The 10,559-nt window shown below is 42.5% G+C and overlaps 1 pseudogene; it reads right to left on the bottom strand.

The window, feature by feature from the left end:
* Nucleotides 1–925: 925 nt before the first annotated feature.
* Nucleotides 926–2,006, bottom strand: LOC104112521 (phenolic glucoside malonyltransferase 1-like; annotated as a pseudogene).
* Between the last annotated feature and the right edge of the window lie 8,553 nt (nucleotides 2,007–10,559).

Below are 10,559 nucleotides of genomic sequence, written 5' to 3'. Positions count from 1 at the left end.
CTATCTCATTTGGTCCCGAAGAATTTTATTCTCATTTTCAATATCTTCCATCTTCCTCGGAATGGCTGTGAGGGTGTCGTCACCTATATTTTTAACATTGTGAGTGATACTTGTTACTGGAGGGAGAGGACTGTGATGCTCGGCCGTTGTCGGTGTAATGCTAGTCATTGCATTTTCTCTAGCTGCCTCCTGGGCAGGCTTGTCAAGGATGCTGGTTAGCATGTTCGTTAGCCAAGCCTCGAGTAGTTTTTTCACTGCTGGTGGGGCCTCTTCCATCGTGGACGTGGAATCTCCTTTATCGCGGGATGTTGTGATACTTTCGTGAGGGAAGGGCGACCCAACTCATTTTGGGGAGGCGTTGGGCGTTATATTCTCGCCTTCTGTTTCAAAAACCTCATTGATGGTGTTCAAGAGGTTGGTGGTGAGATCGGCCACTGCCTTCATCCTTTCTTCTCCATTACCTGCAATGTCAGATCCGTGTGTACAAGGAAAAATAAGCTTTGCTCTTTTTTTTTTTGTAAACTATGCTAGTTATAGATCTAGGAGAAACTAAAAATTTAACTAGGAATTTCCCACAGACGTCGCCAAAATATTTGACCAAAAAGTGTAAATCTTTGATTAAACTAATTAATTTTATGTAATGAGGGGTTAAGCCTAGTTGATATTAATATCCTTGGATTTATAACTAGCTAAAACAAATAACGTAGGATAGCGTTGGTGGGGGATTAAATGCAGTGTGCATTTAATATTTTAAGGGGAGTAATGATAAAAGAATATCAAATAATAAATAACAATAAATGGCATTAACGTAAATAAGGAGAATGATTCACCCAATATCGAAAATGGTGGATGAATCTTCTTTCTGACAGTGACATGTGATAGACAAATCCTAGAATATTGGAACTATTGGAACTATTCTCAGATCTGATAGAAAAGTTTGGAATAATGGATGGTAGAATCTAATTAGAAAGACAGTGTTTGCATCTTTTCTAGAGAGAGTCTTCTTCTCAAAAGATGCTTTTATCAGAAAGAAAAATATTACATACCTCTTCCCCTTATCTCTTTTTCTATTTATATGGGACATATCCCCAATCAACCCTAAAAGTACCAGTACATAGAATATTCATTGGAATACTCCCTTAAATATCCTATTACCAAAACTAGACATTAGTACCATCCTTGATACTTGACCTCGGCCGTTATTGACCACCTGACTACGAGCCCCGCTGTCCACTAATCGACCTAGGCCACATTACTTTTCACAATACCACTCGATGCTAAATCCCGTTGAGGCAGATTTTGACCTATACACCTATCATAAAACGGAATGAACCTCATTAGCTAAGAATTTCTCATCTCTACTGAATTTGTTGAGCAACGCCCATGCCCTTATAAACCCTACTATGGTAGCTCCAACACCAACGTGATGGTTAGTGAAGCCAATGGATATGCCATTATTCGGGAAAAGTGCCACTTGAATGGCTAAGAGCGGGGCTAACTGGACTCCTAGTCCATGCCTAGGTCCTGCCAACTGAGGAACCACGTGATAAAAATCCTTAGAATTTCGGAGATGATTACCAATGAGACAATTGAAATCTATATCAGTCTTAGAAAAAGTAACGGATACAGAATCTCTTGTAACATAACGTAGTTCAGGATAATCGCTCAAATTTAGTGGATAAACAACGTGGCCAGCTAAAGGTATGTAGTGTTTGAGAGCGAGGGATAGTGAATCTTTAAGATTAGGAACAATAGTTTGGACGAAATCGGATTTGGACACAGGGAGCTTGTAGAATAAAATCTGCTGCATACGGTGGAAAGATAACCATACATAATCAAAATATGTGAGAGGAAGTGTCAGCTCAGCTGCACTGCCGGGAGGTGGCGCAACTTGAGATTGCTCAATTACAGAAGCCATTCAAAGATTAAGTTACAAAGTGTGCAATTGGTGTTGGATTGGCTTATCAATATATAGAATTGCATGTGAATCTTGTTAAAGTTGTTCTCAAGAGGCAATGCATTAAGTATGGCCAATATGGAGCCTTTCGTCTTTATTTCTCATAAACTTGGTTGTTGTCTCAAACGCGTATGGAAAGGCACACATCTGTGGCTGATATATATTGGGTTAGGACAATTAGTTGGTTGGTCAATGAAATTTGATTAGTTGCTTGATCAATCAAATAGTACTGTTGGGTTAAATTAGCAAAATAATACTCTTAATAGGGTGTCATATTGTCCAATTTAGGCCAAACTTACATGTTTTCCCCAAAATGCCTCACACGATTAAGGGATTCATATACCTTATATGTAGCATCCCAATCTTTGGTGTGATATTATATGTTTTAGGCCATACTCGCATGTCATTCCCCAAAAGGCCTCACATCATTAATAGATTCCTACACTTATGTAGTCTCCCAATCTTTTCAACTACCAATGTGGGTCTTTGTTCGTACACCCAATAATTTTTTCCTCGAACCAAGTTTTGTGTGGCCCATTACCACGATCTACGGGTCAATTTTCGAGATTCACTGTGTGCCACTGACATCGTCTGAGTATTTATGGCAAGCGAAGCCAGCAACTAGCTTCTTCTTGTTTGCGCGTCTCCAAGCTCGTACGGGTAAACAAATCAAGCCCCGAGCCCCACATAATAACTTTGTCATCGCCATACTTGTTTCGTTGAACTTAAGCCCTGATACCAGTTGTTGGGCTAAACCAGCACAATAGTATTCTAAATATGGTGTAATATTATTCGCTTTGGATCAAGCTGGCACGATTTTTCCCAAATGGACTCACACCATAAAAAGATTCTTATACCTTATATGTAGTCTTCTATTGTTTTTAGCTACTAATGTGAAACTTTGTTCGCACATTCAATAAGTAACTTAAAATCTTGGAAACTTCATCATTTGCATTAGATGATGAATGAGTGAACATTTTGTATACGGGTGAAACCGGGCCCTTTGGATGCCTTCATTCCCGATGAAGTAAATGGAGTAGAGATGTGACTGTAAGGAACCGAAAACGGGGCAAGGAGCCCCTCGAGTCGGGGTCCGGGCAATACACCTGCCCTCGAAATAATCGGGGCCACGTCCCCCAGGTTCGATTCGAACCCCAAAACTTCAAAACTCATTACCAGATAATCAAGCACAACAAACAAAGGGACATGATATCCGTGCCCAGTCGAATGTTACGGCGTGAATCTCGACACATATCGGCAGAAAATCAGTGATTAGTAAAACGGAAGATTTTTACCTCTTTTGGAATTGTACTTAGGGTAAAACTCCCCTACTATATAAAGGGGAATCTAACTATTCATTAGGCATTATTGTAACACGCATATCAAGGTAATATACTCGTATTTTCTCTGTTATTCAAAGTTATTACTTTTGTTCATCAGTTCTTCATTATCGTGAGCCCCGGATCAAAGGCAGGCATTTCATTAAAGTTGTACTGAGTCCAGGATCACTCCACTTAATTGGTTTGACAATTTATTACGACCTTTATATGTTTAATCTAATGAAATTTATCATTTGTATTGAATTAATCCGCGTATCCTTAAAACCACATATAAATTTAATTGTTATCTATTTTTTAGGGTAAACAGTTTGGCGCCCACCATGAGGCTAAGGATAATAGTGGCAATTTGATACAAATTTTCATAACACATTCTATTTAACACTTATTCTCTAAGCTCTTATTTTCAGGTCAAATTAAAAATGTCAAATTCCCAATATGCCCATTTGAACGTTGATGTTGAATCCGACCACCATGGCAAGAACAACAATGTGGTGCCCAGAAACGAGGCGCCACCTGTTGACCCCAACAGAGTTCCAGCCGCACACCCGATCGATGCTAACTCACATGTGGCTATCAACTCCATTTTACTGAAAAGGTTCGGAGAGACCTTTTCAAAAGGAGCTATGATATGGTATCACAACTTACCCCCTAATTCTATTCACTCGTTTGCTATGCTTGAAGATGCCTTTATAAAAGCGCACGCCGGGGCCATCCAGGTCGAGACCAGGAAGTCGGACATTTTCAAGGTGAAGCAAAGAGATAATGAGATGCTCAGGGAATTCGTGTTGAGGTTTCAAATGGAACGGATGGATCTGCCCACGGTCGCGGACGATTAGGCTGTTCAGGAATTCACCCAAGGACTCAACCCCCGAAGCTCATTGGCTTCGTAGCAGTTGAAGAAATATTTGATAGAATACTCGGTGGTAACTTGGGCATAACAGGTACCAATCAAAAATTAGGGTCGAAGACGATCAGCTCGGGGCTCCTTCCAGATCCGTTTATCCCGTCAGGACTAGTGACAGATCCAAAAGAGTCGTTGATCATGAACCAAGATCGAACAGAGATCGTTATCAACCATACAATGGAGATCGAAGGAGTAATGGGTCCGGACAAAATTCTGTAAGGAATGAAAGAAGAAGTGATCGACGTCATAATAACCATGGACTAATGAGCAAAAACGGTTTTGACAGACCCATCGGGTCCAAGGAAGCACCAAGGTTATCAGAGTACAACTTCAACATCGATGATGTCGGCATCGTATCAGCCATCGGACGAATCAAAGATACTAAGTGGCCTCGACCGTTGCAATTCGATCTTGCCCAAAGGGACCCCAGCCTAATCTGTAAATATCATGACACTCACGGCCACATAACCGAAGACCGCCGACAACTGAGAGAAGAAGTAGCCCGGTTATTCAATAACGGACACCTCCGAGAGATTCTGAGTGATCGAGCCAAAAATCACTTCAGGAATAGGGACTCCAACAAGCACATCAAGCAAGAGGAACCTCAACACTTCATTAACATGATCATTGGAGGATTTGATGTCCCCCAAGAGCCGATGTTAAAGCGTACTAAAGTGTCCGTTACAAGGAAAAAACTGACTCGAGATTACGTACTGGAAGGAACCGTATCTTTCAATGACGAGGACGCTGAAGGCATCATATAGCCACACAATAGTTCACCGGTAATATTTGTACTCATAAATAAATTTAAGTGTGTGTTAACTGATCTAAGTAGCTCGGCCAATATCATCATATCAAGGGTCGTGGAACAACTGGGTCAACAAGACCAAATAGTTCCTACAGTTCGAGTTTTAAACAGATTTAAGATGGCATGCGAGACAACTAAAGGAGAGATAACCCTACCAGTAAACACCGCTGAAACCGTTCAAGAAATAATGTTCTACGTGATTGAAGGAGATGTGAGATATAATGCTCTATTCGGGAGGCCATGGATTCACAACATGAGGGAAGTACCCTCGACGCTACATCAGGCATTGAAATTCCCCACATCGGGAGGAATTAAAATAGTTTACGGGGAGCAACCGACCGCAAAAGAAATATTCACAATCGATGAGGTGGTCCCGATATCGCACTCTCGACATCAAAGAACCCAAGTTAGGTCACCAAGGAAGAAACCAAATAGCAATCACCGACACCAGCCTCGATCGAGCCAGAAAAGCAGGAGACAAGCGAAGACGACGATTATGAAGTCCCTAGGTCTTTCATAGCCCCTGACAATTCTGATGCCACCAAGTCAATGGTCGAGGAACTGTAGCAAGTCAAATTAATCTAGCATCTTCCCGATCGGAAGGTATACTTAGGCACAGGGCTAACTCCCGAGCTCAGAAAAAAAACTCATTCAATTCCTTATAGCTAACATAGATTGTTTCGCTTGGTCCCATCTTGACATGACAGGGATCCAGCTAGAAATAACTACTCACAAGTTGAGCTTGGATTCGAAGTTTCACCCGGTTAAACAGAAGAGGAGGCCTCAGTCCAAAGTCAAGCATGCATTCATCAAAGACAAAGTATCCAAACTCCTTAAAATAGGTTCCATTCGGGAATTTAAGTACCCGGATTAGTTAGCAAACGTAGTGATAGTGCCTAAAAAGGGAAATAAATTAAGAATATATGTAGACTACAAAGACTTTAACAAGGCATGCTCTAAGGACTCTTTTCATTTGCCTAACATCAATCTCATGATCGATGCGATGGCCGGCCACGAGATACTCAGCTTTATCGACGCCTATTCCAGGTACAACCAGATCCGAATGGACCCAGGCGACTAAGAAAAGACTTCCTTCATCACTAAATACGGCACCTATTGTTATAACATAATGCCATTCGGACTAAAAATCGTTGGTGTCACTTACCAACGCCTAGTAAATCGGATGTTCGAAGAGAAAATAGGAAAATCAATGGAGGTTTACATTGACGACATATTAGTTAAGACCCTGCGAGCAGAAGACCATTTGGAACATTTGCAGGAAGCCTTCAACATACTGAAGAAATATAATATGAAGCTGAAACTAGAGAAATGCGCATTCTAAGTCGGGTCCGAAAAATTCCTTGGATTCATGGTGTCCAATCGGGTGATCGAGATCAATCCCGACAAGATCAAGGTCATAGAAGACATCACCATGGTGGACAATGTCAAGGCCATCCAAAGGCTAACCGGGCGCATAGCCTCCCTGGGTCGGTTCATTTCAAGGTCCTCCGATAAGAGCCATCGGTTCTTCTCGCTATTAAAGAAGAATAATAACTTCTCGTGGACCCCGGAGAGCCAGCAAGCTTTGGAAGAACTTAAACGGTACCTTTCAAGTCCATCTTTGCTTCATACTCCAAAGGCAGACGAGCAGTTGTACCTGTACTTAGCAGTATCCGAGATAGCGGTAAGTAGAGTCCTAGTCCAGAAAGAAGAAGGTATGCAATTTCCTATATATTATGTTAGCATGACTTTAGGCGAGGCTAAAACGAGGTATCCTCACCTGGAGAAATTGGTGCTCACTTTGCTAAGCGCCTCCAGGAAGTTAAGGCTCTATTTTCAATGCCATCCCATATGTATTGTGACTACTTACTCATTGAGGAACATAATGCACAAACTCGAGCTCTCGGTACGATTGGCCAAATGGGATGTGAAAATTAGCGAGTACGATATTGAATATCGACCCCGAACCTCCATCAAATCTCAAATTTTGGTAGACTCCGTGGCCGATTTCATGCCGGCCTTAATACCCGAAGACGAAAAGGAATTGTTGTTAACCTCGGGGATCTGGACCCTCGGACAGTGCCTCGAACGCAAAGGGGTCTAAACTCGGCATTGTGTTAAAGCTGTCAACGGGTAACGTAGTTAGGAAATCTATTAGAACTGTGAAATTGACTAACAATGAGGCCTAGTATGAAGCCATTACTGCAGGTCTCGAATTGGCTAAAAGCCTAGGGGGCGAAGTGATCGAAGTTAAATATGATTCCCTCCTTGTGATGAATCAGGTCAATGGTACATTCGAACTAAAAGAGGAATGAATGCGAAGATACTTGGATAAACTACAGGTAACGCTACATAGATTTAAGGAACGGACCATACAACACGTGCCCTGGGATAAAAATAGCAAAGTCGATGCTCTAGCTAACTTGGGGTTGTCGATCGATGACGATGAATGCAGCTCTGGAATGGTCATACAACTCATGAAATCGATAGTGGAAGAAGGCCACGCAGAGATAAACTCGACAAATATAACCTGGGACTCGAGAAATAAGTATATAGACTACCTGAAGACCGGGGAGCTGCCCCCAAATCCTAAACAATCGAGATCTCTGCGCATGAGGGCGGCCAGGTTCAGCATGTCCGAAGATAACACTCTATTCAGAAGAACATTAGATGGCCCACTCGCCATATGTCTAGGACCGGGAGGCACCGAATATGTTTTGAGGGAAGATCACGAAGGTACCTGCGGGAACCATTCGGGGGCCGAATCGTTGGTTCGTAATATGATCAGAGTCGGCTATTACTGGATCGACGTAGAGAAAGATGTGAAGGAGTTCGTGAAAATATGCGATGGCTGTCAGAGGCACGCACCAATGATCCATCAGCCCAGGTCTACTACATTCGGTCTTGTCACCTTAGCCATTCATGAAATGGAGAATGGACATCATCGGTTCACTGCCATGGCCACCCGGTAAGGCTCAGTTTATATTATTTATGACTGACAATTTTTCTAAATGGGTTGAAGCCCAGTCATTGAGAAAGTCAGGGAAAAGAAGTTATTGATTTTATTTAGGACCACATAATATGTCTGTTCAGGATGCCAGCTGAGATCGTATGTGACAATAGGATGCAGTTCATTGGCAGCAAGGTAAGCAAATCTTTCGAGGACCATAAGATCAAAAGGGTCTTATCAACACCCTATCACCCTAGTGGGAACGGGCAGGCGGAGTTTACAAACAAGACCATACTCCAAAATCTTAAGAAAAGGTTGACCAATGCCAAAGGAAAATGGAACGAAATTTTGCCCGAAGTCTAGTGGGCATACCGTACGACCTCAAAGTCTAGTACTGGGGCCACCCCGTTTTCATTGGTCTACGGTGCCAAAGCATAAATATCGGTCGAGGTAGGAGAACCGCGTTTCAGGTTTTGATATACGACCGAAGAGTCGAACTGTGAGGCCATGAGTACGAGCCTGGAACTTTTGGATGAGAGGCGCGAGGCCGCCATTGTCCGGTTGGCCGCCCAGAATTAGCGGATCGAAAGGTGTTACAACCAGAGAGCCAAACTTCGACACTTCAATATCGGGGACTTGGTGTTAAAAAAGTGACATCGAACATCCGGAACTCGAACGAAGGGAAGATGGGACCAAATCGAATTATCGAGATTACCGATAAAGGTTCGTACAAACTCGAAGTAGGAAACGGTGAGCAGCTACTGAACAATTGGAACGTGACCCACTTAAAATGATAATACTGCTAAGGCACGACCCCATTCATTCTTTTATATATATATATATATATATATATATATATATATATATATATATATATATATATATATTGAAAATTGGACTAACACTTGCAGGAAAAAGCCAAAGGATAATGTAGTTGTTAGGCCTGAAAGCACCCATTGCACTCTTTTTCCCTTGAACCGGTTTTGTCCCAAAAGAATTTTCCGGTAAGATTTTTAACGAGGTAACAATGGATCGTGATAACTTAGAATCGAAGACCGGTTTTGAATCGGAGTCGATGGTCATGTCAACAATATCCGGTCCCTCTTAATGATCGACCTCGAATGCAGGGGGCATCACCCTCGGGTCATGAGTTTTATCAAGGAAAGAAACTTTGTGCTTGATCAGTCTAGGCTCGGTAATTAGGATTCATTGTAAGGGCCAAATGGTCAAATAAACCTTGCCCGCGTAGGTCATACCGGCCGTAATACGAGCTTTTATACAATCTTATACGTTATGCACAGAAATGAAAGAAAGTTTCTACCTTTCTAACAAATATTTTTTTCTTCTTAAAAGTATCGAGCATAAGGGCTACTACTTCCCGAGAATTATCGAGCCCGAGGGCCACCGCTATCCGAATCCAAAGGGCTACCCCCACTTAGGGACTACCATCCTTGATAAGTTCATACAGCTAGGATTATCGAAACTCGGATGCACAAGACCTATTAGGCAGTGCCCAAACCTAAAATGCTACGGCTATCCTAAAAAAGCGGCTCGGAGACGTCCGAAGCCCGTAATCAAAACATGAGGCCTTTAAATTTTCAAACCGGTTCAAAGGTTACCCTCGGCAAACTTATAGTCTAAACAATTTTAAACAAGCCTTTTGGGGAAAGCTTCCGATCATTTCGAGCCCCTACAAGTTTCAAACAAAACTTGCATCGAGAACAAGTCTTGTTCGGACCTCTGAAAAAGTAACTTGCTAAACAAGCATTTTGGGGAAAGCTTCCTGTCATCACTAAGGCATTTGAAATCTTTGCAATAGTAAAAAGGATGCTAAAGGTAATAGACTTGAAAATTGCCAAAAGAGAAAAAACCTTATATATACATTCCAGAATGTCTTTACAAAGGCTAATGAAAACGGTCTCAACAAAATAAATGTAGAAGGTGCAAAAACAAAGACAAAATTTCTAAGGCACCTACGCCCGATCTTCACCAGAACTCGCCTCGTTACCAGATTCGTCGGGTCCTTCTTTATATTTGGGTTCGTCGAAGCCCTCGGAGCCTTCTTCATCCTCGGGATCAGCCAACTTCTTGGCCTCGACCTCGAGCCTTTTTTTCCTCCTCGATCTCGGCAGATAGGTCGAAGCCTCGAGTATGGATCTCTTTGAGTATCTCCCTTCGAGACAACTGCTTCATGTACTCAACAGTGGTTTTTAGATGGGCATCGGATGCCTCGATATCGGCCCTATAATGGGCCACCATCTCTTCAGCATCGACGAAGGTTGTGTGCATCTGAGCCTTTACAGCTTCACATTCACTGTTGAGGGCATCCCGCTCTGCCAGGCCGAGTTCAGTTGAGCTTGGAGCTCCTCGTTCAGCTGGGCTTGCTTATCGGCCTTCTCTTTTGTCACTCGGAGTTGAACTTCTACCGATGCCAGCTGTTCCTGGGCGGTCTCCTTCTCCGAAGCCAGCCGGTCCATTTTGCCCTTCCAAACATCATCCATGGCTTGGACCTCATTCATTTACGCTCAAAGTTGGTCAATCCCGTCAATCTTCTGCTGAATCTCTGAGGTTTGGTCGTTAGTAGCCATGGATAATTCCTC

This window comes from Nicotiana tomentosiformis, chromosome 8 (genome assembly GCF_000390325.3).
Source record: "Nicotiana tomentosiformis chromosome 8, ASM39032v3, whole genome shotgun sequence".
NCBI lineage: Eukaryota > Viridiplantae > Streptophyta > Magnoliopsida > Solanales > Solanaceae > Nicotiana > Nicotiana tomentosiformis.
The sequence above is the reverse complement of the archived record's forward strand: the minus strand, read 5'-3'. Positions and strand labels throughout refer to the sequence as shown.